Genomic DNA, 25,797 nt, shown 5'->3' with positions numbered 1-25,797 from the left:
ACTACACGTTAGGAATCCTACATGATTAATATTTGGAATTCTATTAGTATAAACTTTTGGGCATAGACATATAATATGTTAGCATGTAAACATAAAACAACTAGGAATACGTTAGGTTTCCTATTAATATACGTTAGGATATATTTCTTAAAAATTCCTATTACTACTTTAATTTGAAAAGGTATTATATTGTCCTATTACTAATTTAATTTGGGAATGTATTATATTATCCAAATTCATTTAGAAAAGGTGAGCCTATATTATTATACGAGCACAAATACAATATTGATAGATCAAAATAGCTCTAAAATATTAAACATAATAACTCATTGGACATAACTGTATAAACCTATTTTTGGACTATAATACCTTTTATGTTTTTTTAATATTTAAGATTTTAAAATTAATAAAAAAATATCTTTTAAATTATTATTAAAAATATGTAGGAAGGCTTAATAAAATTAATTTTATAAGAATTCTCTATATTGGCAATACATTACCACTCTATAATGTCTAATATCAAGAAAAAATAGAATTAATATTAAATGGATTGCATAAAGCGTTGAAATTGAGAAAAATAAATATTCCCACGATAAAATATTTTTATATTATATTAAACTGCTTTCCTACTCAAATAATATTATTTTACTATTAGTTTTTCGTGTAATATTAAAAAATATACCGAATTATTAAAAAATAACTAAAAAAATATTTAAGAATATAAATGTGTGAGAAAGAGAAAGAAAAATGATTGGTAAGAGTTAATACCACTAATAATTCTGCAAACATAAAGATCTTAAAGTGGAATGTCAGATCAATAAATTTACGGTGCTAAAATTATAATTACGATTAAATATTCAAAAAATAGATGAATTGATATTAAAACCTGAATCAACCAAAGATAAATTCTTTCTTTATTTTAAGACTAAATAATTAAATCTTTCAATTAATTATTTAGCAAGGGAATCCAATTCTAGTATTTGTTTGAATTCATCATATGAGTAAAATTATTTTTCAAGTTAAAAAAAATCTTAGAGTACATAAATTTATTTCATAAAAAGAGCGTTAGAGATTAAAAAAAAATTAGAACACAAAGTAAAAAAGGTTAGTATATTAATAAGAATCAAAAGGCCATACAAGTGTCTGGGGAAGCAGAATCAAAGCTAAATCTTTAACAAGAACAAACTTTCAAAACTATATTATAAAGAGTCAATTCTAGTATAATGAGATTATCCTTTGTAGATGCCTCTGGCGGAATCAAAATAATACTCATATGTCATACATTACTTGCAAATGTTAGATCAAAAGGCATGATACTGTTTGCAAGAATAACAAGTGGTGTACCAGCAACGATTTTATTATGAGGTCATACAACTAAAATAAGAAATATAAAAATAAGAACAAATCCGGCATTCAATGACTTCTTGCTTCATGTCGGAAATAAAAAAGAGCATCCAATAAAAGATGATTTGGTTCTTCCAAAATATTTGGTTATCAACCCCAACACTAATAGTAATGCATTTAATAAGGAAAATATTTTCAATATTAGACTAAAATATAATTTGTGCAAATTATATTATAGAAATTAAAGAGCTATCTTAGCTAGCAGAAATGAATATGTCGATCAACAACATAAAAGGTTAATTGGTAATATTTTTCAGTTTTTGACTCAACAGACGATGATACCAACAATTACTACCAAGAAAAATACTTAAATATTTTCATACCAAATGGTAGATGTTGTCAAGTTATTTTTTACATATGTTAGTGTTACCGTATATATAATACACTAAGTTAAAATTGATCTTCCATCGCATATAGGTTGATTTTGAAGAAAAATATGCCCCTTATGCTATTGAAAAACTTAGATCCGCCGAATAGCTTATGTAATAGCACACAGATGGTATAGAGAAATTTTGACAATAACGTTATATATATAGGTTAATTTTAAAGAAAAATATGCCTGCCATGCTACTGAAAAACCTAGATACGCCGAATAGCTTAATGTAATAGCACACATATGGTATATAGAAGTTTTGACAATAACATCATACATGCAGAAATTATGATACTGGTCAATGTGCTTTTAAGTATGTGTTTATCTCTGAATTCAACTTTCGTCTTCCGGAACTAAAGAATATCCTTTTAAATTTGTGTGAAAATAATTTCAGTACGTTTACATTTATAATAAATAAAGCACACGGATAAGCATCCTAATATTGGACTATATTTATCATAATATATTTTCTTTCACGAACAACTATATGTTGCACTTTCAAGAGGGATATCAATATCGACAACAATAGTTCTGGTTATGGCAAAGCAGCCAAAATATTAGAAGGAAACATACATACACAAAAAAATATTGTCTACAAAAAAATATTCGGTAAGATACCATCACATTAAATATTTTTAAACTACAATCCATAATTATCTAACGAATATGACTAAATTGATCATTTGTGTAAGTTCTGATGATGTCCTTTTATTTTAAATTCACATATTATGCTAATATAATAATATTTTTTGGCATTTAGATGATTGTTGTATTATTATACATAAAATTTCTCTCATTAATTAAATTTTGTATTCCTTCGTATAAATAAATATTTAAACCATCACGTATCATTATTAATGTGCAACACACGTTCATACACACACACACACACATATATATATGTGTGTGTGTGTGTGTATATATATATATATATATATATATATATATTGTATTCCTTCGTATAAATAAATATTTAAACCATCACGTATCATTATTAATGTGCAACACACGTTCACACACACACACACACATACACACACACACACACACACACACACACACACATATATATATATATATATATATATATATATATATATATATATATATATATATATATATATATATATATATATAGGGGATAAGAGGTTGTTCAGGTTAGCCAAGGCGCGAGAAAGGAAGGCGCGTGACTTGGACCAAGTGAAGTGCATCAAGGACGAAAAAGGTAGAGTTTTATTGGATGAGGGTAGGGGTGGCATGTGGGCCAGTTAGGATCGGGACCGGCCCAGAACCGCAAGCCCACATGGACGGTGGGCCTAAACAGTCCTAACCGGATAGGACCGGGACCGTGGGATGGTGGGCCGGGTAGTGGGCCGGTCTCATAGGGGAGTAGGGGTGGCATGTGGGCCGGTTAGGACAGGGACCGGCCCAGAACCGCAAGCCCACATGGGTGGTGGGCCTAAACGGTCCTAACCGGATAGGACCGGGACCGTGGGGTGGTGGGCCGGGTAGTGGGCCGGTCTCATAGGGGAGGCCCGCGAGACCGGGACCGGCTCAGAAGTGGGCCAGTTCTAGCGGTCCTAAACGGGCCCAACGGATAATTTTTTTAAAAAAAAAAATTTGACCGTTTGGCCATTTAAAAACTAGCCGTTTGGTCTGCCAAAATAGCCGTTGGCTATTTGCAAAATAGTCATTTAACCCCTCAAATTTTTTTTTAACCCCAAACTTTTTATAATTATACTTTTTCTCTATTTTCAACTATAAATACCCCCTCATTCTTTCATTTTTCTCACAAAATCATCAATTTCTCTCAATCTCTCTCTATTATCGCTATTCTTGATAGCGATAATAGTTTATTACAATTTACCGAGAGCCAATTTTGCCATAATATTGCCCCCGGTGAACAATTAAACCATGAATATATGAATGCTCTTTATGGTAATCCAACTATTGATGAAAATGATGATGAAGAAATAGATTTTGATGAAACGCAACCGGACGACGATACACCCACTAGTCCTGCTCCTGAAGTTAACCCAACTAATAATAATCCAAATGATCCCCCGTCTGACCCTCCTGTTACTGCCTCTACTTTTTCTAGACAACCTTTTAAACGGGCAGAAACATCTCTTGTTTGGCCATTTTTTACTCAACTACGAGAAAAAATAGGGCTAAGTGTAAAACTTGTGGCAAAGAGTTAGTTTTTAAATATGTTGGAAGTCGGGGGGGGGGGGACGGGAAGTTTGACTAGACATATTGTAACGGCCCGACCGGTCATTTCGAGAGTTGTAACCCTATTTTTCCTATTCCTACTTATTTTTGTGTTATTCAGCTATATTATGTTATATCGGGTTAGTTGGTTCGAGTCCGGAAGGGACTCGGGGTGAAATGAGACACTTAGTCTCATAATTGAAAATTTTAAGTTAGAAAAGTGGATCGGATATGGACCTATATGTAAACGACCTCGGATTTGAATTTTGATAATTCCAATAGCTCCGTATGATGATGTTGGGCTTAGGAGCGTGTCCGGAATATTATTTGGGAGTCCGTAGAGGAATTAGGCTTGAAATGCCGAAAGTTTTATTTTTGGAGAAGTTTGACCGGGGGTTGACTTTTTGATATCGGGGTTGAAATTCGATTCTAAAAATTGAAATACCTCTGTTATGTCATTTAGGACTTGTGTGCAAAATTTGAGGTCAATCGGACGTGATTTGATAGGTTCCGGAGTTGTTTGTAGAAATTACAAATTTCAAAGTTCATTAGGCTTGAATTGGGGTGTAATTCATGATTTTAGCGTTGTTTGAGGTGATTTGAGGATTCGACTAAGTTCGTATGATGTTTTAGGACTTGTTGGTATATTTGGTTGAGGTCCCGAGGGCCTCGGGTGAGTTTTGGATGGTTAACGGATCAAAAATTGAACTAGAACAGCTGCTGCAATTTCCTTCTGTTGGAAATTGCTTCTACCCAGAATCGAGCCCAGATCGAGCTCAGGGTCGATGGCCACGATCGAAGCCCAGATCGAGGGTCACGGTCGAAGTCATGATCGAGGGCCAAGATCGAGGGCCACAATCGAATCCCAGATCGAGCTCAAGGTCGAAGGCATGATCGAGCCCAGGGTCGAGGGTCACGATCGAAGGCACGATCGAGCCTAGAGTCGAGGGCCACGATCGAGGACCTCGATCGAAGGCAGGATCGAGGGCCAAGATCGAGGCAGAACCGAGGATGTCTGGGCAGAATTATAAAAACAAAGATTTCGTCCCATTTGCCATTTTTGGCAAATTGGAGCTTGGGGAGAGGCGATTTTTGATATATTTTCAAAGAAAACTTGAAGTAAGTTCCTTGTGATCATTTCTACTCCATAATATTGAATTATCATCGAGTAATCCGACTAGATTACATGTTTTTGAGGCGTAAATCAGAGATTGAAACTTAGAAATTTGGAAATTTAATTTGTAGATTTGAGGGTCGAGTTGAGGTCGGATTTTGGTAAAATTGGTATGGGTAGACTCGTGGTTGAATGGGCTTTCGGATTTTGTAACTTTTTTCAGGTTCCGAGACATGGGCCCCACGGGCGAATTTTGAGCCAATTTTGGGTTTTGGTCTAATTTTGAAGCTTTTCTTGTGGAATTCATTCCATTAGCGTATATTGATGGTATTACACTGATTGTGAATAGATTTGGAGCATTTGGAGGCCGAGTCTAGAGGCAAGAGCATTTCGGGGTAGAGATTTGACCAGTTTGAGGTAAGTAACGATTGTAAATCTAGCCTTAAGGGTATGAAACCCCGGATTTCATATCATTCTATTATTTTGAGGTGACGCACATGCTAGGTGACGGGTGTGTGGGCGTGCACTGTTGGGGATTTGTGACTTGGTCCGTCCCGTAGCAACTGTAAAGTTGCATACTTTGTTGAAACCATTGATACTTATATGATTTAGAAAGATTTTTATGTAAATTAGGCTGAATGCCATGTTTGGGCCTTGCGCCAATGTTGTTTGGACCCTTAGGGGCTGTTTCTTACCATGCTCTCATTGTTTTCGATTGAAAATCTATACTCAGTCATGTTTATACTTGTTTACCACATAACTCAGTTTTATGACTCTATTTTGATGTATATAAATGTTTTGGGCCGAATGCCCTGTTTTACTGAAATGCCCGAGAGGCTTGAGTTACTTATGACTGAGTGAGGCCGAGGGCCTGATTTGTGAGGATGAGTGTGGATCGGGGCTGCCCGCCTGCAGCATACTTATGACTGAGTGAGGTCGAGGGCCTGATTGGTGAGGATGAGTGTGGATCGGGGCTGCCCGCTTGCAGCATACTTTATTATTATCGCACGTGAGTTGTCCGTGCAGATTATAGTGCTTGGGCTGAAGGAGCCCCTCCGGAGTCTGTACACACCCCCAGTGAGCGCAGGTACCTACTGAGTGCGAGTGCCGAGTGCCGAGTGCCGAGTGCTGAGTGACTGGGAGGCAAGAGTGATTGTGAGGTATGCCCGAGTGGCAAGGGTGATTGTGAGGTATGCCCGAGTGGCACGAGTGACTGTGAGGTCTGCCCGAGTGGCTGTTTATGATTTCATCATTTTTGCTCACCTTTGCATTGAGCCTTTATTTGAAAAACTATTGGAAAATAAAAATGTCTTTAAAATTATTTTTATTGGAACTGGGTTTAAACGAGATGTTTGATTCAAATCCTGATTTTTAAGAGCATGTGGTATTTTACTGAGATTTCCTGATATGAACGTTATATGCTTTATTGCTCGTCACTACTGCTCGGTCTTTATTTATTGTTGTTACTTACTGAGTTGGCGTACTCACGTTACTCTCTGCACCTTGTGTGCAGATCCAGGTGTGGCTGGACACGGTAGCAGTTATTGAGTGTTCTGGTTGCAGATTTTCTTGGAGATAACAAGGTAGCTGTTTGGCGATCGCAGCCCCTGCTCTTCTCCCTCTTATCTTCCTCTAGTAGTATTTAGCTATTTTTCCAGGCTGAGTTAGTCTTGATATTGTTAGACAGATTATAGTAGATGCTCATGACTAGTGACACCCCAATGTCGGGCTTTTCTTTTCCGCACTTCTGTTTTTCTTTGATTTGAACTCTTTAAATGGAGGTTTTTATGTTAAATAACCTTGAAATTATATTTGAAATGAAAATATCATTTTATTTTGGAAATGAGTCGGCTTGCCTAGTTCCACGATAGGCGCCATCACGACAGGGGGTTAGTTTTGGGTCGTGACAGATTGGTATCAGAGCCTAGGTTACATAGGTCTCACGAGTCATGAGCGGGTTTAGTAGAGTCTTGCGGATCGGTACGGAGACGTCTGTACTTATCTTCAGGAGGCTGCAAAACCTTTAGGAAACTCCATATTCTTGAATTCTTGTCGTGCGAATCTGTTGATTCTAGTAACTAAACATTTGTTGTTTCATTCTCTCACAGATGGTGAGGACTCGTGCCACCGGTCAGGAGGGCCAGCTACCAGTACCACCAGCCAGGGCCACGAGAGGCCGAGACCGCGGTAGAGGCCGTGGTAGGGAAAAGGTGCACCCCGTATAGCAGTTGGGGCAGTACCTACAGATCCACCGATTGTCCCAGATCAGGACCAAGTTCTAGATGTTGATGCACCGGCTCAGGCACCACATGTGCCTATTGTGATTCCAAGCCTTCAGGAGGCCTTAGCTCAGATTCTGACAGCGTGTACTGGCCTTGCTTAGGCGGTCTCTATTTCGACGGCAGGGGAGGCACTCAGACTCCCATCGCTCGCACACCCGAGCAGGTTATTCAGGGACTTCAGACACTAGAGGCACCACCAGCCCATCCGGTTGCTGTTGCTCAGGATTATGTGTTTCCTGCTATGCCTGAGGATGATCAGCGTAGGTTGGAGAGGTTTGGGAGACTTCAGCCACCACCTTTCAGTGGCACAGAGAGAGAGGACGCTCAGGACTTTTTGGACAGGTGTCAGAGGATACTCCGTACTGCTGGTATTTTGGAGACTTGTGGGGTCTCGTTCACTACCTTTCAGTTTTCTGGGGTTGCACTTAGATGGTGGGAGACTTACGAGAGGCGTAGGCCTGTTGGCGCAGCACTCCTTACTTGGCAGCAGTTCTCCATGGTCTTTTTGGAGAAGTTCGTGCCTCGATCCCGCAGAGAGGAGCTGCGTAGGCAGTTTGAGCGGCTACGCTAGGGTGATATGTCTGTGATGCAGTATGATATGCGGTTCTTCGAGTTGGCCCGTCATGCTATCTGGTTGGTTCCCACGGACAGAGAGAGGATCGTGAGGTTTATTGATGGCCTCACTTATCAGCTACAGTTGCTCATGACCAGGGAGCGAGTTTCGGGTGCTACCTTTGATGAGGTTGTTGACATTGCTCGGCAGATTGAGATGGTTCGTGGTCAGGAGAGGGTTGAGCGAGAGGCCAAGAGGCCTCGTGGTCAGGGTGAATTCAGCGGTGCTCCTTTTGGGGGTCAATTCCAGTACGATAGAGGTCGTCATTTCAGACAGGCTCAGTCAGCTCGGCCATTTCATCGGGGTGCATCATCTGGCCATGGTTCTCACAGTTCTCATCAGGGCCACTCATCACTTAGTGCCCTTCCAGTTCAGAGTTCATCTCGTGCTCCACTTGTTCAGGGCTCTTCCATGCCAGGTTCTTCTACCAATCATCCCGGTGCTAGGGGTTCCTTTCAGTTTCCGCCGCCAGCACTAGGGAGTTGTTTTGAGTGTGGGGAGCTTGGGAATATGTGGAGGCAGTGTCCTCATCATCATGGAGGTCTATCTCAGCAAAGGAGTCAGCCTCCGACTACAGCACCAGCTACCTCACCACCCGCCCAGTCAGCTCGGGGTGGAGGTCAGTCAGCTAGGGGTCGCCCTAGAGAGGGAGGCAGATCAGGGGGTGGTCAGGCCCGTTTCTATGCTCTCCCTGCTAGACCAGATGCTATTGCTTCAGATGCTGTGATTACAGGTATTGTCTCAGTTTGCCACAGAGATGCCTCAGTTTTATTTGACCCTGGTTCCACGTATTCATATGTTTCCTCGTATTTCGCCCATTTTCTGGATATGACCCGTGAGTCCTTAGTTTCATCTGTACTTGTATCTACTCCTGTGGGCGATACTATTATTGTGGACCGCATATATCGATCATGTGTGGTGACTATTGGGGGTCTGGAGAGCCGAGTAGATCTATTGTTGCTCAGTATGGTTGACTTTGATGTGATATTGGGCATGGATTGGTTATCTCAATGTCATGCTGTTCTAGATTGTCACGCTAAGACGGTGACGTTGGCTATGCCAGGAATTCCGAGGGTTGAGTGGAGCGGTTCTATAGATTATGTACCAAGTAAGGTGATTTCATATTTGAAGGCTCAGCGCATGGTTAAGAAGGGTTGCCTATCTTATTTGGCTTTTGTGAGGGATGTTAGTGTAGAGACTCCTGTCATTTATTCTGTTCTGGTGGTACGTGATTTTCCGGATGTGTTTCCTGCAGACCTACCGGGCATGCCGCCTGACAGGGATATTGACTTTGGTATCGATTTGGTGCCGGGCACTCAGCCCATTTCTATTCCACCGTATCGTATGGCACCGGCGGAGTTGAAGGAATTGAAAGAACAGCTTCAGGAACTCCTTGATAAGGGGTTTATTCGGCCTAGTGTGTCACCTTGGGGTGCACCGGTTCTATTTGTGAAAAAGAAGGATGGTTCCATGAGAATGTGTATTGATTACAGGCAGTTGAACAAGGTCACAGTCAAGAACAAGTATCCTTTGCCTCATATTGATGATTTATTCAACCAGCTTCAGGGAGCGAGGGTGTTCTCCAAGATTGATTTGAGGTCCAGTTATCACCAGCTGAAGATTCGGGATTCAGATATTCTCAAGATAGCTTTCAGAACCCGATATGGCCATTATGAGTTTATGGTGATGTCCTTTGGGCTGACCAATGCCCCAGCAGCGTTCATGCATCTGATGAACAGTGTATTCCAGCCCTATTTGGACTCATTCGTTGTTGTATTTATTGACAACATCCTGGTGTACTCTCGTAGCCAGGAAGAGCACTCTCAGCATTTGAGGGCTGTATTGCAGAGATTGAAGGAGGAGAAACTTTATGCAAAGTTCTCTAAATGTGATTTTTGGCTCAGTTTAGTAGCATTCTTGGGGCACGTGTTGTCCAGTGAGGGTATTCAGGTGGATCCAAAAAAGATAGAGGCGATGCAGAGTTGGCCCAGACCGTCCTCAGCCACGGAGATTAGGAGCTTTCTTGGTTTGGCGGGTTACTACCGTCGCTTTGTGGAGGGATTTTCATCTATTGCGTCGCCCTTGACCAAATTGACCCAAAAGGGTTCTCCATTCAGGTGGTCGAATGAATGTGAGGAGAGCTTTCAGAAGCTCAAGACTGCTTTGACCACAGCTCCAGTGTTAGTGTTGCCATCAGCTTCAGGTTCTTACACCGTGTATTGTGATGCCTCAAGGATAGGCATTAGTTTTGTTTTGATGCAGGAGGGTAGGGTGATTGCCTATACCTCGCGCCAGTTGAAGACCCATGAGAAGAACTATCCTATCCATGATCTTGAGTTAGCAGCCATTATTCACGCCTTGAAGATTTGGCGTCATTATTTGTATGGGGTTCATTGTGAGATCTATACTGATCACCGGAGTCTGCAGTATCTGTTAAAGCAAAAGGATCTTAATTTGCATCAGCGGAGATGGTTGGAGCTTCTTAAGGACTATGATATCACTATCTTGTACCATCCGGGGAAGGCTAATGTGGTGGCCGATACTTTGAGTCACCGGGCAGAGAGTTTGGGGAGTTTAGCCTATCTTCCAGCAGCAGAGAGACCTTTGGCATTAGATGTTCAGACCTTGGCAGGCCAACTTGTCAGATTGGATATTTCGGAGCCTAGTCAGGTATTGGCTTTTGTGGTCTCCAGGTCTTCTCTTTATGACCGTATCAGGGAGCATCAGTATGATGACCCTCACTTGCTCGTTCTTCAGGACAGGGTTCGGAGAGGTGATGCTAGGGATGTGACTATTGGTGATGACAGGGTGCTGAGAATGCAGGGCCGGATATGTGTGCCTAATGTAGATGGGCTTCGAGAGCTGATTCTTGAAGAGGCTCACAACTCGTGGTATTCCATCCATCCGGGTGCCGCGAAGATGTACCAGGATTTGAGGCAGCACTATTGGTGGAGGCGGATGAAGAAGGATATAGTTGGGGTTATGGCTCGGTGTCTAAACTATCAGCAGGTTAAGTATGAGCATCAAAGACCAGGTGGTTTGCTTCAGAGGTTAGAGATCCCAGAGTGGAAGTGGGAGCGGATCACTATGGACTTTGTAGTTGGGCTCCCACGGACTTCGAGAAAGTTCGACGCTATTTGGGTTATTGTGGATCGGCTGACCAAGTCCGCGCACTTCATTCCAATTGGTACTACTTACTCTTCAGAGTGGTTGGCTGAAATTTACATCCGAGAGATCGTTCGCCTGCATGGTGTCCCAGTTTCCATCATTTCAGATAGGGGTACTCAGTTCACATCGCAGTTTTGGAGGGCCGTGCAGCCAGAGTTGGGTACTCAGGTTGAGTTAAGCACAGCTTTTCACCCTCAGACGGATGGGCAGTCCGAGCGCCGGACGTAATGACTATATGATTGCTGCTTTGATACAAAATATTCAGATGATAATAGCATTTCTCCATGAAGGAGACATCTGTCACAAAGTTGGCGGTAAAAATGCTGAAATTCTTATTTTTTGTCATTTATAAATTTAGAATTGTCTTTATATTGTTCATTTGATTATATTTTCTCTCATGATACCAGAAGTGTCTGAACAATATTGAATAGTACAAAATATATCAAAAAGTCCTTAAGAGCTAACTATTTGTCTAAAAAAACACATGACACTAGTAGTGTCCGAATAATATTAAATTGTGGATAATAAATGAAAGCTCTCGAAGAGCTTATATACAAATATGTCATTCATATTATATGATTATGGTCAAAACATATGTTGTAGTAAACCTGAAGTTTACTAATACAAATGGCTATCATACTGAGACTACAAATGATTGGAAGATTGAACATCTTCATGTTTCCACAATCATAGGAGATAAAATAATATGTATGTGAGAAGCTACCCGCCTTATTCTTCAATTTGTACTACATCATGTGTCACAGTAAATCAGAAGTTTACTAATGCAAAAGCAGTCACAGTAAACCAGAAGTTTAACACTTGTATGCATCAGACCAACAAGACCAACAAGATATGATAAGTCCTCTCCTCACAATTAGTTCCGGATCAAAAATTAAATATTTTTACTATCTACCACAACGTACAAAGATATGTTCCCCAAAGAAGATTGGGAATATATGTTAGTTTTTCTAACATTAGGGGGATGTAATAAGCAACTAGCAAATAGTATGATCATCAAGTTAAATGCAGAAGCATTTGTTGATCCAAAATTAAATATTATATTTCATCTGCAAATGCTCTTATTAAAATTAAAGTTCCTGAAGGAAAAAGTTTGTTGCACGAATGAAGCATGGTAGACTAATCGGTTCCAAATGTAGCAATCCTTAAGAAGGATAGGAGCAAACGATCAAAATGATACGGCATAACATTTTGTAACGACCCGGCCAGTTATTTTGAGAATTTAAGTCTCGTTCAGCGGCATAAGGTCCTGAGAAGCTTTGTATTATGTGTATTGACTTCCGTGCGTGGTTGAATTCAGTTACCGGATGAATCAGAGTCAAACCGGAAGAAGGATTCAAGTTTTGGAAGCTTAAGCGGTAAGAGTTGACCGGAAATTTGATTTTTGTGTAAACGGCTCCGGAATGGGTTTTAGATGATTTCAACAGCTTCGTATGGTGATTTTGGACTTAGGCGTGCATCCGGATTTGGATTTGGAGGTCCGTAGGGTGATTTGAATCATTTCAGCGAAAGTTGGAAAAGTGAAAGTTTGGAAAGTGGAGAGATTTGACCAATAGTTGACTTTGGTGATATCAGGGTCGAAATACGATTTCGAGAGTTGGAACAACTCCGTTATGTCATTTGGGACTTGCCTGCAAAATTTGACGTCATTCCGGGTTGATTTGATAGATTTCGGCACGAGTTTTAGAAGTTGAAAGATTTGAAAGTTCATAAGTTCGATTCATGGTGTGATTCGTAGTTTCGATGTTGTTTGATGAGATTTGAGACCTCGAGTGAGTCCGTGTTAAATTATGAGACTTGTTGGTATGTTTAGACGGGGTCCCGGGGGCCTCGGGTGTGTTTCGGGCGGGCTACGGATCCTTTTCCCCTATTTTTGAACCGTTGTTCCTGTTTTGTGGTGTCCTTCTTCGCGATCGTGAAGCACCTTTTCGCGTTCGCGAAGTGTTACTGCTGACCACCTCGAGATCCTTTTTCATGTTCGTGTTCAACCTCTCGCGTTCGCGAAGGTTTGTCTTTCCCCTTCATCGCGTTCGCGATTAGCCACCGGCGTTCGCGAAGCTCTTTCTGTCAGCCTCATATTTCTTCTCCGCATTCGCGTTCGCCGTCTCGCGTTCGCGTAGGTTCCGTCCCTTGTTCTTCATGTTCGCACTCCTTCCCTCGCGTTCGCGAAGGGTTTTTCTGGACAGCCTTACTTTCCTTCTTCGCGAACGCGAGCCTTTCGCTGCGTTCGCGATGCTTTCAGACCTGGGCAGAATATAAGTTTTCTAAATCGAGGGTTATGCCATTTTTCATCATATTTTTTCTTGTAGAGCTCGGTTTTGAGAGATTCTTTGTGGGTTTTTCAAGCAAATCGATTAGGTAAGTGTTCTTCACCTAGAATTTAATATATTCCATAATTTTATCTTTATTTTTATCATTTAATTTGTGTTTTGAGTTGAGGAAAATTATGGTGTTTGAAGAAAGTTTTCAAAATGAAAGATTATGATTTGAGGGACGAAATGGTATCGGAATTTGATAATTTTAGTATGGTTGAACTCGTATTGGAATGTGTATTCGGGTTTTATGAAATTTGTCGGGTTCCGAGGTGTGGGCCTAGGGGTCGACTTTTGGGTCGATTTTTCGATTTTGATAAAGATTGAGTCTTTATGATCCGGAATAGTTTCTTATGAGTTTTATTTGTGCTTTGAAGTTATTTTGGTTAGATTTGAGCCGTCCGAAGGTCATTTCACCCGAGAAGTTCAATTTAGATTATCGGTTTGTCTTCTTTGAGGTAAGTATCTTGTCTTACCTTGTGTGGGGGAACTACCCCCTTAGGATTTGAGTCTTCTATGTTGATTGTAGTCCGTGCACTCGAGGTGATGAGTACGTGCTCAGACTTATTTGTTAAAGTTGGCCTTTTAGGATTCCTAGGTCCTTATATTCATTGAATATGCAGTTGTACTTGTTATGATTATGTTCTTTAATTACTAGTTTCACCTTTACCTGCTTAATTAGAATCAATTGTTTCATGATCCACTATTACTGTTTAATTGATTCATATGTACCTTAATTGAAATTATTATCTCTTCCATTGCCATGTTATCTTTTCCCTAACTGCGTATCTTTATTTGAAGTTGTAGTTGTCCCTTTTTGTAAATGTTCACCCTTAATTGAGGTTATGGTGATTTTCTCGCTGCCCACTTTTATTTGAATTGGTTGTATCTCTTCCGTAATTGTCCAAACTTAAAAGAGGCTTAGATATCCTATGCCTTAGTGGACTTGCCCTTATTTGGAATTATTTGACTCGTGTTAGTTTCTTGTTGTTGAACCGTATATTGTGCGAGCAGCTCATGCAGACAACTTAGAAGTAGCTCAAGAAAAGCCTCGCAGTTGCTTCCTTTCTTCTATAAATACAAGAGATTTCAGTTCATTATGTAGATCAGTTTGAAGTTGAATAATATATCATTCTCTCTCTATACTTGTTTTCGGTTTATTTACTTTACAGTTTTTATTTTATAACATGTTTCTAGTTTTCTTTTGTACAGAGGTTTACACTTTACATTTAGTAAATTGTTAATGTGCAAACATCTATATTAAGTAATGTTATACTTTCTTCTAAAAAAGGAAGTACTATTTTTGGATGGTATTTACCCTTAAAATGGATAAAAATTAAATTTATACGCGATTTTAAGGATATATGGATTGATTCAATACAAGTAATTGAGGATGTTAGATAAATAAATGAAAGATAAAACGAATAATCAAACCAGTTGTAATGCTATGGCCCAGCTAGAACTTGGGTTGGACAATAGTTTTGCCCTCAATCGGACCCTCGGTTCGGAGCCAATAACTTTCTCCATGTCGATCCAGTAGTAGCCGGCCCTGATTAATTTTTGAACCAAAGATTCCGCTCCCAAATTCTCCCAAATTTTTGAACTTCTCTCAAGACATATTCGATATCTCCCAGCCCCAAGCATATGGCCAGTGGGCAATTTTCCAGTCTTCAAGTAATCTATGTACTGGTTCCTCCAATCCCAAGTTAAACACGGGGAGTTTACTTCGGCGTGACCTTCTTCTACTACCGGCTTCATGAGTTGTACTACTGTCCCCGAGATGAACTCATCATCATCAACCGAGGACCCCAAGTTAGCCAGAGCATCGGCCTCGCTGTTCTGATCTCGGGGCACGTGCTGTAGAGTCCATTCCTTAAATCGATGCAGCGTTACCTATAACTTGTCTAAATACCTTCGCATTTGTTCCTCTTTTACTTCAAACTCCCCATTGACTTGATTTACCACAAGGAGGGAATCGCACTTAGCTTCGACTACCTTGACCCCAAGTGTCACGACCCAAAATTCACTATAGGTCGTGGTGGCGCCTAACGCCGCCGTCAGAAAAGCCAATGGTGATTTACCAATTTAATTACTCCTTTTAGTATTTTGAAATCATAATTTTCCTTAATTGAATAGTAGAAAAGAGAATTTACAGAGTAAATAAAAATATTTACACGATCCACAATAATGAATAACCTGAAGGAACCCCCAAAACCCGGTGTCACAAGTGCATGAGTATTTTTCTAAGAAGCACAACAACAGTACAACATCTGTCTAGAATATAAATAAGACAGAAATAAATAATTAGTACGATGGAGACTCGGTGGACTGCGATGCATAGCCTGGGTTGCAGCTCACGTAAAGTCTCCTCAACAGATGCGCCTATGCACCAAGATGATCATCCAATGAACCTGTCAGTTTCTGCACATTTAGTACAGAAGTGTAGCATGAGTACGTAAATCAACGCGTACCCATTAAGTATCTAGCCTAACCCCGGATATGTAGTGACGAGGGGTCGACATCGATACTTACTAAAGGTCCAATAAAATAATGTAATAAAACATGAGTAGATATGAAGCATACGACAATGGTGGGGTGAATCTATAAGTTACATAATATCCCAATTACTTCTTTTAACGCATAAATTTCTAAATCTTGTATTCTACTTTAACAGCTCAGAAAATGTCAAGTTCCATTACCAAATAAATAAGGATTACCATTATTGGAAAGTTTATCTCGTGAATATTCAGACTAATAGCGTTATAACGCACGATTTCCTGTCGAGGTCGTTCGTCCCGATCCAGAATAACATGTACACTGTCGAGGGACGTGAAGCATGATCCATAGATGCATCTATATACTGCCGAAGCGTTCGGCCCGCTCTACAAGAAAAGGAAGGAAGTTACCTAATTACGAGGCACGTATTTACAATACCGTACATGGGTACAAAATGAATATAATCTTTACCGTTTCTCAAATAACTCACCCACAACTCAAAGTGTTAAGGCTTGGCCTAGTATACATATATTTATTTCCAAATAAATTTCATTTATAACTTCAATTAATTAAGCCAGCAACATGAGTCCAAATAATTCAAATATTACAAAATAAGATCCTACGTCTACCTGTACATAAACATGATTTTGCTACGTACGGACTCTCGTCACCTCGTGCGTACGTAGCCCCAATTCAAGCTTAATGAACTTTAGAACTTCAAAGTTCTACATTCGACGCCGAAGTCTATCTAATCAAGTCCGATTGACCTCAAATTTTACACACAAGTCATAATTGACATAACAAATCTACTCCAAGGCTCGGAACCCCAAACAGACATTGATAACATAAAAATTCACTTCAAACCAAACTTATGAAATTCTTAAACTTTCAAAATGTTAACTTTCCATAATAAACGCTGAAATGCTCTAGGGTGATCCGATACTCAACCCGAACATACATCCAAGTCCAAATAATCATATGAACCTCTTGGAACATTGAAATCCCAATTCCGAGGTCGTTTACTCAAAAAGTCAAACCTTAGCCAATTCTTCCAACTTAAAGCTTCCGAAATTAGATTTTTCTTTCCAATCAACTCCGAACTTCCCGAAGTTCAGTTCCGACCACACGTACAAGTCATAATACCCGAAGTAAAGCTACTCAAGGCCTCAAACTTCTGAACATTATACTAGAGCTCAAAACGATCGGTCAGGTCGTTACACCAAGGCTTTTAGCCAATTCGAGACCTGCAATCATGGCCTCATACTCTACCTCATTTTAGTCAATTTTACAGTTCTAATAGACCGCCTAACTACATTACCCGTAGGAGGCTTCAGCACGATGCCGAGCTTGGAGCCTTTTGTGTTTGAGGCGCTGATAAGTGGGGATTTTGACTACTTATTAGCGCCTTTTAGCTTTTGTTTTAGTCTAAAAGTATTGAATTATGTTCCCGAAACTAATGAAATGTGCAAAATTATAGGAATGCTGGATGTTGGAGCTAAATTGGGCAAAACCACTCTGATCGAGAGGTATTGAGTGGGTAATTGAGAGTTGATAGCTATAACAGGCGTCGTTCGTAAAATGGGTCCAAATTCTCAAGGTAGCCCCCGAGGCTAACAATAATTCTCTTTTAACTTCGGCCATTAAGGCCGGCGTAAAGTCGGCCACAAAGTCATCCAAAATTTGAGATTTTATGGCTGTTCGGGGTCAATACTCGATATCATACCTGCTGATTTTGACGGCCCATTTGACCAATAGGCCCAAGAGCTCGGGCTTGTGCATGATGTTCCTCAGTGGGTAAAAGGTTACGACATATATAGGGTGACATTGAAAGTACGGTTTTAGTTTTCTGGAGGCGCTTAGCAAAGCGAGCGCCAATATTTCAAGGTGAGAATACCTTATTTCGGCCTCACCTAGAGTTCTACTGACATAGTAAATAGGAGATTACGTACCTTCCTCTTCCAGAACCAAAACTCCACTTACCTCCACCTCGGATACTGCCAAGTAGAGGTACAGTTGCTCATCCGTCTTCGGAGTGTGGAGCAGTGGCGGACTCGAAAGGTATCGTTTGAGTTCTTCCAAAGCTTATTGGGATTCCGGGGTCCAGAAAAAATTATTCTTGTTTTTCAACAGTGAGAAGAACCGATGGCTTTTGTCCGAAGACCTTGATATGAACCGGCGCAGGGCAGCTATATGCCCGGTCAGCCTCTGAACGGCCTTGACGCTGTCCACCACGGTGATGTCTTCTATGGCCTTGATCTTTTTAGATTAATCTTGATCCCTCGATTGGATACCATGAATCCGATGAAATTTCCCGATCCGACCCCGAATGTGCACTTCTCCGTATTCAGCTTCATATTATATTTTTTCAATACGTCGAAGGTTTCCTACAAATGTTTTAAATGGTCCTCTACTCACAGGGACTTAACTATCATGTCATCAATATAAACTTCCATTGAATTTCCTATTTGTTCTTCGAACATCCGATTTACTATGCGTTTATAGGTGGCATCAGCGTTCTTTAATCCGAATGGCATTACATTATAATAGTAGGCGCCAAATTTAGTGATAAAGAAAGTCTATTCTTGGTCGCCCGGGTCCATCCGAATTTGGTTGTACCCGGAATAGGCATCGAGAAAGCTGAGTAGCTCGTGCCCGGCCATCGCGTCGATCATCCGATCGATGTTAGGCAAAGGAAAAGAATCATTAGGGGAAAAAAAAACCTTTGTTACTTAGGAATATCACATTGAAAGAGTAAAACTAGATTTGTATATAGGGGGCACTCAATTTGAGAACCCCTCCAAAAATAGGCGTGTGTCACTAAGTGCAGTGCACACACGGTATTCTTTAGTAAAAGGCGAAAGAATAGCTATTTGTACTCGCCGCATAGCTGCGTGCCGAGCTGTTTTTGCTTTCCATCTATTTACTGGTTCATAGTGCCGGGCGTAGTCGAAGATCAATCGAAAACAGTCTCTTTACCCCTCGAGGTAGTTTTACACTACCCTCCCCGGAACCCACTTGTAGGATTTTACTGGATCGTTATTGTTATTGTTGATTAAACTGGAATTGTAGGGACACTCAATTTGAGAACCCCTCCAAAAATAGGCGTATGCCACTAAATGCAGCGCGCACACGGTATTCTTTAGTAAAAGGCGAAAGAATAGTTCGCTTTGTGCTCACTGCATGGCTGCTTGAGTTTTGCACTTTGCTTAAGTAACCTTTATGATGTGGGAGTCAGCTCTCTTCTTCCGCTTTAGTCTCTTCACTGTTTTGTTCAATTACTCTGTACTTTAAAGTCTACATTTTAATTTTAAATATAAGCGACTTTGCGGATCGTTCTGCTCTGTCGTTTGATTCCTTCGCATAGTTGCTTTAACCTTTTTATTCATTTCAGGTTCTTGATGGTTACACTTGGTTTTTTGGTGTTGTATGATATGTTGAAAGTCTACATCTCATTCATTTGTTGCATAGGTATTTAAGCGTTGATTTGTCTCAGTTTCTTGCTGATTGGGAAGAATAAGCTCATAACCTGCTTATGATGAAAAGTTGCATAAAATGTGTTCGACTAAATATCTTGAACTTCCAATGAAGGTTTTGTCTTTCTTGTGATTGAATTGCAGAAAACAGAGCAGTTGCAGTTATAGTTACATTAAGATAGCTTTCTTTCGTGTAGCAAAAAAAAAACTCATTGTGGGAATTCCAGGCCATTAGACAACATAAAACCAAATGACTAAAAAATTTTAGGTTTAGAATTGGGTAGGGGCCGCGCGAACGCAGGCCCCCACTACCACAAATTATGACGTAGGCTCGACCACTTGGGTCGACCTTAGGCGGGCACCCCTCCAAAGTGCAATGGAAGTCACCAACCTAGGCCATGGGTCTTATTGATCACCCATTGACCCCGTCCAGGTAAGTATGTTTCAGCGTAGCTCCTTGCCATGGTTCTATACCCCTCCAACTCCTTGTTTTTCTTTTTGCCAGCCGATGAGGGACATCTTATTACTTGAGCTTTCCCCTAATATTTTCTCTGAAATAACTATTGCTACTGAATGTTGTTTATTTCAAGTATAATTAAGATGCCCTATCCATATACTAATAATTTTATGTACAATATATAAACTCCTTGCTTTCCTTTCTCCCCTTCAATTTAATATAACACACCAAGATATGAAAACGGGCCGAATGAAATTAGAGGAGATTATTCTGGTTTTTGTTTATAAGTAGAAGTTAACTTTAAAAGAAAACTTTTGTAAAATTGTACTATTATAGTAGTACTACTTAACATTGCACACGAAAAGGCTATTTTAACTCTTATTGCTTCTGACTACTTTGCTACTGTTAAACAAATACAAGAAAAGTATTAAAACTCTAGCCATCTTAAAAATGACTATCTTTTCTCTTCTCAGCTCCCCATATGTAGCATTTTTTCGTAAAATGTCATACTTTCAGCAAATCAAATTTTCTCTATAATATGAACAAATCATGTGACAATCTGAGCCCAAACCCATTTGATCCCTTCAACTCGTCCAACCCATTTGTCCATCTCAGCCAATCTAAAATTGGGTTGATTAATAGCCCAAATTGATGCATGAATAACTTTGCTAAAATATCTTTAAAATAATTCCTTTTTTTATTTGATATGTTATATATGACCATAACAAAAGAAAAAGGAAAAAATGCATAAGTACACCCCCCCTCCCCCAGAACTATGACCATATTTCCAACTACACACCTTTCCATTACGGGGGTCCTATTATCTCCTTAAACTATTTTAGAGTCGAATTATTTCCAAACTAAAGGCTTATGTGGCAGTGTGTGTATTTCACTCTCTCTTGATTTTTTTAATTAAATATATACTTTGTAATTTTCAATATATAACAATTATTGTTTTCGTAGAAAAAAAAAGTTAAGTATATTTAAATTCAAATCCAAAAAGAGTAACTAATTATTACAATTTGAATTAGGAAGAAACTACTCCCCATTTTGAATTGATAATATTTAATTTTTTTAATTTTCGTTTTTTTATTTCAAAATTATTTTAATACTCCAACTTGAAACTACTCCCCAATTTGAATTGGTTGGTTTTTTTTCCATTTTTTATTTTAAAATATTTTTAAAACTCCAACTTTATTGGAGCGTAATTTGTCCTAAACATCTACACTTGTCATCTTATGATTATGCCACATGGCTTAATATGGTAGTTTTGCCTCTTCTGCAGGAGTGGATCTACCTTAGGCGATGACACCGCTTCGTCGGGAAATGTTACTAAATATTTATATGTGATTGAAATGTCGAAACAAAAACTAGAATAAATAAAGTAAATGACACTACTTTATTTATGAGGTCGCGAGTTCAAAGCTACACAACATCAATTTTTATTTTAAATTTTTTGTGCTTAATCTACAAATAGGAAACACAAGATGGATTTGAACTATTGACCTTTTAGTTCTTAATTCTTAACAAAACTTTGACCTTTTTGTTTGAATATAGAAGAATGATGTTGCTTCCATAAGTAGTTCGGATTTTTTTTTTCTTTCCGTTCATCTTTAATCTCGACGATAAAATTTATTAAAAATAATTTGTGAAATCAAATGAATGATGAGTTTTAATTGAATGTTTGGCGCCTTATGTAGAAAAAATTATTTAGTGTTATTTCTAATGAGCTTATTTTGAATGCATTTCAAACAATAAAAACTTATCGAGAAGAGTTGTAGTAATATACTTGAGTTGTGTTTTATTAATACGATTCAAATTGTGTTCTTTTTAAAAAGATTTGCTTATTTGTTCACGGTTTAAAATGGTGATCCCGCTTATGAAAAAATCCTATGTATGCCTCTGCTTATTCTATTTTGACCCGCCCAAAATCAGCCCAACTCGCACATTTGATACCCTGTTGTGATTCATTTTCAATGACGAAGTCAAGTTACCGGTACTGTGCTGGATTAAAGGTGTTTTATACATACAACCTAAGATTATGAAAAAACATATGATTACTGCAAAAGTCACTAAACTTCATAATCTCAAAACCTCTTAACGATGAAGAAAGTGTGATATAATCAACTATCAGACTGATTCGGGAATATAATGTGCATTTTAATGGATAATCTGGTACCTACTCGGTTTTTATTTTTCTGTTCAAACTTATTCGTATCAGTAGCTCATATTATTGTCAAGGGAAGATCTCCCTAAATGGAATGTCATCTTTTAGCTGTTGAGTACTCGTTTCAGAAGATAAATAAGTGAAAGTTACTCCCAACTTTGCAATTTTAAATTATCATGTTCATTCAGAAAGTTTAACATAGAAAACCCACAAAGTCTACCAGTTAATTTCACTTATATCCCTATTAACACCAATGATTAAAACTGGAATGGTTCATAGTGCCGGGCTGTTTTTGCTTTCCATCTATTTACTGGTTCATAGTGCCGGGCGTAATCGAAGGTCTATCGAAAACAACCTCTCTATCCCTCGAGGTAGTTTCACACTACCCTCCCCGGAACCCACTTGTAGGATTTTACTGGATCGTTATTGTTATAGTTGATTAAACTGGAATTGTAGGGATACTCAATTCGAGAACCCCTCCAAAAATAGGCGTATGCCACTAAATACAGTGCGCACACGGTATTCTTTAGTAAAAGGCGAAAGAATAGTTCGCTTTGTGCTCACTGCATGGCTGCGTGAGTTTTGCACTTTGCTTAAGTAACCTTTTATGATGTGGGAGTCAGCTCTCTTCTTCCGCTTTAGTCTCTTCGCTGTTTTGTTCAATTACTCTGTGCTTTAAAGTCTACATTTTAATTTTAAATATAAGCGACTTTGCGGATCGTTCTGCTCTGTCGTTTGATTCATTCACATAGTTGCTTTAAGCTTTTTATTCATTTCAGGTTCTTGGTGGTTACACTTGGTTTTTTGTTGTTGTATGATATGGTTGAAAGTCTACATCTCAAATAGAAACGACCCTTTGCTATTCTGTCTCCTTCATCATTTGATTCATAGGTATTTAAGCGTTGATTTGTCTTAGTTTCTTGCTGATTGGGAAGAAATATAAGCTCATAACATGATTATGATGAAAAGTTGCATAGAATGTGTTCGACTAAATATCTTGAACTTCCAATGAAGGTTTTGTCTTTCTTGTGATTGAATTGCAGAAAACAGAGCAGTTGCATGTTGTTTGAATTGCATCCTTTATAGTTACATTAAGATAGCTTTCTTTCGTATAGCAAAAAAAAACTCATTGTGGGAATTCCAGGCCATTAGACAACATAAAACCAAATGAGCAAAAATTTTAGGTTTAGAATTGGGTAGGGGCCTCGCGAACGCAGGCCTCCGCTACCACAAATTATGACATAGGCTCGACCACTTGGGTCGGCCTTAGGCGGGCACTCCTCCAAAGTGCAATGGAGGTCACCAACCTAGGCCATGGGTCTTATTGATCACCCATTGACCCCGTCCAGGTAAGTATGTTTCATGTAGCTCCTTGCCATGGTTCTATACCCCTCCAACTCCTTGTTTTTCTTTGTGCCAGCCGATGAGGGAAATCCTGTGCTTAATCTATCCCTCTTATATTCTCTCCGAAACATTTTATTGCTACTGAATCTTGTTTATTTCAAGTATAATTAAGATGCTTATCCATATAATAATTTTATGTACAAATATATAAACCCCTTTCTTTCCTTTTTCCCCTTCAATTTAATGTCACACCATGATTTGAAAAAGGGCAGAATGAAATTTGTAACGACCCGACTTGTCGTTTTAAGAATTTACGTTCCATTCGGTGGCTTAAGGTCTCGAGCAACTTTGAAATTTGTATTATGACTTGCAAGGGTGGTCAAGTTTGGTTTTTCGATGATTCAGGATTTAATTGAAAGAACAATTCTTGTTCTGGAAGCTTAAGTTGAAATAATTGACCGGATGGTGAATTATATGTAAACAACTCCGAAATAGAGTTTTGATGATTTAAATAGCTCCGTATGGTGATTTTGGACTTAGGAGCGTGTCCAGAATTTTTTTTGGAAGTCCGTAGTGAAATTTTGCTTGAAATGGCGAAAGTTGAATTTTTGGGAAGTTTGACCGGGAGTTGACTTTTTGATATCAGTTCTGAAAATTTTCATAGATCTATTATGTCATTTATGACTTTTGTGCAAAATTTAAGGTCAATCGGAATTGAATTGATAGGTTTCGGCATCGAATGTAGAAGTTGGAAATTCTTAAGTTCCTTAAGCTTGAATTGGGGTATGATTCGTGGTTTTAGCACTATTTTATGTGATTTGAGGTTTCAACTAAGTTCGTATGATATTTTAGGACTTGTAGGTATATTGGGTTGAGGTCCCGAGGGCCTCAGGTGAGTTTCGGAGTGGTTTCGGATAAATTTTAACTTCTGATTTTTTACAGCAATGTGCGAAATTTCTGATACGCAGAGTTGACTTTGGAAGTTTATATCTCGAAATCTATAAGGAATCTGGATATTATCAAAACATGAAAGTTGTAGCTCTTTGATTCTAGTTTCCAGAACAATAAACCATTCATCATTCGGACATTTGTACGAAATATTATGATCAATCGACTGAAGCTGGTACTGCAAATTTTGGCTACAGTAGTGTGCATCACAAGAAATTTCTGCTGCGCAGGGCTGACTTTGGGAGCTTATATCTCGCAATCTATAAGGAGTTGGGCGATGAGCAAAACATAAAAGTTGTAGCTCTTTGTATCTAGTTTTCAGAAATTTAAACCGTTTGGCAGTTGGAGTTGAGTACAAGAAGTTATAGTTGATAAACTATAGACTGTCGGGGATGAGTTTTGGATGAGTTTGATATTTTCAGCATAAGCATGTAATGATCCAACGGTCCATTTTTAGTTCTAGAGATTGAAATTTAATTTCAAGACTTCCGGGATTTTGATAATGAATTGTAGGAGTGATCTGGAAAGTTTGGTCTAATTCCATCAAGTCGCGATTTGGTTTTTAGCGCGAAACATGAGTTAATTATTTAACGAGCAAAATTGGTATCACATTGAGCAAATGAGCTCCGAATTGAGTTTCGAATAGGTTCGTATTATTATTTGTGATTCATAGGAACAACAATCGTCGAATTCCGAGTTCGTATGATGGAGTTAGAGCCTTTTTAGTGAAAACAAAACTGCTGGTGTAAACAGTTCTGGTACGCACCTTTAGCGACCAGATTTGACACTTTTAGCGACCAGAATAGTGTTTTTTGGGCAGAAGCTTAAGGACCAAAAATGGTAATTTCCTTCATTTCGTTTTGGATTTTTGGAGCACGGTTCTTGGGCGATTTTGTGGATTTCTTCAAGACTTCAACTTGGGTAAGTGTCCTATATCCAAAAGTGATTATATTTCACAAATCCATGATTATATTCATCATTTAATTCAGATTTAAATGGAAGAAATTGGGATTTATGCAAATTCTTTCAAAAATGGAAATTTTAGATTTGGAGGCCGAGTTGTTATCGGAATTTGATAAAATTAGTATGGATGGACTCGTAATTGAATGGGTTATCGGATTTTGTGAGTTTTGTCGGATTTCGAGACGTGGGCCCCGCGGGCAATTTTTGAGTTAAATTTCGAATTTTGTTGGAAAATTAGTATTTTCATATGAAATTAATTCCTATAATTATTATTAACTGAATTGAATTAATGTGGATAGATTTGAGCTGTCCGGAGGTCAATTCAAGCAAGAAGGAAATTTTGGAATATCGGCCTAACTTAAAAAAAAAAGAAGTAAGTATCTTGCCTAACCTTGAGTGGGGGAATTACCTCTAAGGCATCGAGTCTTATGTGCCATTTTTGAAATGTGAAAAG

The 25,797-nt window shown here is 39.0% G+C and overlaps 5 non-coding genes across 5 annotated transcripts; all 5 read right to left on the bottom strand.

Moving 5' to 3' along the window:
* Positions 1-18,766: 18,766 nt before the first annotated feature.
* Positions 18,767-18,880, bottom strand: LOC117273411 (U5 spliceosomal RNA). Its single transcript, XR_004503416.1, has one exon. It is a non-coding gene; the product is annotated as a U5 spliceosomal RNA (small nuclear RNA).
* A 181-nt stretch (positions 18,881-19,061) lies between these two features.
* LOC117273409 (U5 spliceosomal RNA) lies at positions 19,062-19,177 on the bottom strand. The gene has a single exon (XR_004503414.1). It is a non-coding gene; the product is annotated as a U5 spliceosomal RNA (small nuclear RNA).
* A 567-nt stretch (positions 19,178-19,744) lies between these two features.
* On the bottom strand, positions 19,745-19,905 carry LOC117273406 (U1 spliceosomal RNA). Its single transcript, XR_004503412.1, has one exon. It is a non-coding gene; the product is annotated as a U1 spliceosomal RNA (small nuclear RNA).
* Positions 19,906-22,544: 2,639 nt separating this feature from the next.
* Positions 22,545-22,661, bottom strand: LOC117273410 (U5 spliceosomal RNA). Its single transcript, XR_004503415.1, has one exon. It is a non-coding gene; the product is annotated as a U5 spliceosomal RNA (small nuclear RNA).
* A 624-nt stretch (positions 22,662-23,285) lies between these two features.
* LOC117273407 (U1 spliceosomal RNA) lies at positions 23,286-23,445 on the bottom strand. The gene has a single exon (XR_004503413.2). It is a non-coding gene; the product is annotated as a U1 spliceosomal RNA (small nuclear RNA).
* Positions 23,446-25,797: the final 2,352 nt, after the last annotated feature.

This window comes from Nicotiana tomentosiformis, chromosome 8 (genome assembly GCF_000390325.3).
Source record: "Nicotiana tomentosiformis chromosome 8, ASM39032v3, whole genome shotgun sequence".
Lineage (NCBI taxonomy): Eukaryota > Viridiplantae > Streptophyta > Magnoliopsida > Solanales > Solanaceae > Nicotiana > Nicotiana tomentosiformis.
This window is presented reverse-complemented; position numbering and strand designations above follow the sequence as displayed.